The sequence below is a fragment of the Oryzias melastigma genome, linkage group LG17 (assembly GCF_002922805.2).
Source record: "Oryzias melastigma strain HK-1 linkage group LG17, ASM292280v2, whole genome shotgun sequence".
NCBI lineage: Eukaryota > Metazoa > Chordata > Actinopteri > Beloniformes > Adrianichthyidae > Oryzias > Oryzias melastigma.
The window spans coordinates 34,524,925-34,528,034 of record NC_050528.1 but is presented as its reverse complement, the minus strand read 5'-3'; the positions used below and the strand labels follow the sequence as shown (position 1 = coordinate 34,528,034).

The following is a 3,110-nucleotide window of genomic DNA, read 5'->3' as shown; positions in this document are numbered from 1 at the left end:
TCTCGTCAAAACAGTCTACATTTATTATCATTAATGAATGATTAAAAAAAATACTTCTAAATAATCAGTTTTTATGAATGTTTTTTTCTCCTTTTTTAGATACTTCCAAAACTATCAAACAAAGTAAAAACAACCTTCTTTTGTTGTTTCCCTCCACAATAGTGATGAGAATTCTGCCTCAAAATTCAATTCTTTTGCAGTCGTTTTCCTAAAACAGCAGCTCTTTTGGCTACCAAATGGATTTTTAGGATGTTGTTTGCTTTGTTTGATTCATTATAAACTACTAGATAAGATTATGCACAAAATCCATCCATCCATCCATCCATTTTCCTGACCGCTTTTTCCCTTTCGGGGTCGCGGGGGTGCCGGAGCCTATCCCGGCTACTGATGGGCGAAGGCGGGGTACGCCCTGGACAGGTCGCCAGTCTGTCTCAGGGCCTCAATCACATCCATTCACTCACACATTCACACCTAGGGGCAATTTAGAGTCACCAATTAACCTATGAAGCATGTTTTTGGACGGTGGGAGGAAGCCGGAGTCCCCGGTGAAAACCCACGCATGCACGGGGAGAACATGCAAACTCCACACAGAAAGGTCCCAAATCCTCCAGCCGGGATTCGAACCGGGGCCTTCTCACTGTGAGGCGAGAGCGCTAACCACCGCGCCACCGTGCAGCCCATGCACAAAATCCATGATGTAAATATGTTTTTATTCATACAAAGTGTAAATTATGTATATGCTGTTATTTATCCCTTCCAGATAGAATGTACAAAATGAATGATAAAAGAACTAACAATTAATTATTCAGTTTTTAACTCTATGCATTTTAAGCTTTTTTCTTTTTAGTGAACAACACACAACTCTGCAACCACAACCCAAATACAAATTAAATTATGCAAAAACCACTAAATCAAGACTTTTATTCACATTGACATTAAGAAAGACAAAAGAGTCTCAGCTTTGAGGATGTCATCTGTTTCTTCTCTCAGTGATGATCTGCTCTGTTTTAGAGAAGATTCTCTCAGTTCTCAGGTGTCTGGACAGGTTGATTGTGGAGCCATAAATATATACAGAATATATATACATATAGAATATTTCCTGCAGACTCTGTTCCTTCATACTATCAAGAAAAGTCAAATGATTCCAGTTTGTATCTTCTTCTTCTTTTCATTTTCTTTACATTTTGTGTTGATGTTTTCTCTCTATCTCTCTCCCTATTTGGCTCCTGCGCTGCTGAACGTGTAAGCCCCTCCCCCTCCACCCAGCGCTCAGCGCGCGCACTTACCCCACAGCATCATGGGGGCTGTAGTGCATAACCTCACGCAGACGTCGGATCCCGCTGGAAGCTCCACCGCTAAACACGAGCTTTAGCTGTTATTTTTGATGTAACTGAGAGACTTTATGAGCCGATCAGAACAAGGAAGTGAGGACGTTACCCACTTCTGATTGGTCAGATAGATGACATGTGATCAAGCCTCCAACAATGATTGGCGGAGACAGCTGAGTTTGAGGCTAGTTTTGCGGCTGGATTGCGGTAATATCATTCTGATTAGTCATTCATAGAATCAAAGAAATATTTATTTTACAATCTTGCATATTCAAAACTATCCAGTGTTAAATCAGGGCCGTTTGGATGAACACAGAGCTGATACCATATTGATGGTAAATGTCTTAGATATATGAAAATGGGTAATTTCCTGCGGCACACCAGATCATCTCTCACGGCACACTAGTGTGCCGCGGCACACTGGTTGAAAAACAGTTTTAGAGGACATACTGTCGCCAATCATGAGTGAGCTTGTTCTGGCTTGTTTGATGTCCACACCCCTCCCACTGAAAGCAGGTTGGGGGGAATCTGTCAATCAAACGTTCAAGGCGGAGCCAGTGGGAGCCACATGCTTTTACTGAGGCATCTGATTAGTCAGTTTATAACTTGAATAACTGGTGATAAATATCTTTAAAAAGGTGAGGATTATAAAAAACGTAGTAAGAAGAATGCATCAGAGCAAGAATTATTATTCTGACAATTAAAATGACTGTCTATTACTTTAATGGAAGTCTATGGGACTTTGGCCTTCTTGCAACCCACGGGTACTTCCTGTTTGGAACACGAGGGGGATGGGTTGATCAGTCCATTGACATTCAAGTCAATAGTCATTAATCTGCCATACCTGCTTAGTCCTGTACAGGGTCATGGACACGTTAAAGCCTACCCAGCTACTGCTGAGTGAAGGTGGGGTTCCCCCTGGCCCTTTGTAGGGCCACAGGGACAAACACGAACCTTCAGTCACTCTTAAGGGACAATTTAGTGCCGTCAGTCATTCACGAGCAGCATTACAACTACACATATGCATAAAGCTTTATTAAAATTCTAGAAATGTTGAACAAACACAATTTTGCAATTGTTTTCGTTAAATCACAATTATGGAAATAAACACAAACCAACTCACGCGATAAGTCATTCAAAAACACAGCGACACTTATGAACAATACCTGGATTTACAGCAAATACATTCAAATTTCTGTCACAGCACCAGCGCTCATCATCATCTGTCGAAGGAGAGGTTGCTGTCTTATTCAGGCCATGGAGCGGCGAGCTGTGTGGGAGTGGCTACAGATGAAGAAATTCCAGGAAGTTGTAGTTGGTGATTTCACAGAAGAGCTTTTGATGAGCTGTGTGATGCTGTGGAACCTGATGTGACTCCTGCTGCATAGTCCAGTTGTTGGTCATCTGAGTCGTTTAATTTGGAAAAATGTGTTTTGTGAAATGTGTCAGTTTTGATACACCTCAAAAACCACCTCCTCCAAGTGCAAAAACTTTTTTATAATATATATATATATAAATGTGAGTTTTTTTTAAAATTGTCAAGTTTTCATTAGGCGAATCAATTATGTATCATGTTTTTGGGAGAAAGCTGGAGTACCTGGAGAAAACTCACATCCAAACTCCACATAGTAAGAATCCAGCTGGAATTTGAATTTGGAATTCGGTATTTGTTTTCTGATGTGACAGTGAAGTTTTGGGAGAAAAACTCCACACCATTTTTGGACACATTTTTTTCTGGGTTTAAAAATTTTCCAGAGCAGCGCAGGTTTATAATTCACCCTC

General features: G+C 40.8%; 1 protein-coding gene across 4 annotated transcripts in view; it reads left to right on the top strand.

The window, feature by feature from the left end:
* LOC112138784 (contactin-associated protein-like 4) overlaps positions 1-3,110 on the top strand; it is a 146,155-nt gene that overhangs the window by 32,212 nt on the left and 110,833 nt on the right. The gene's annotated exons all lie outside the window — the stretch shown is intronic.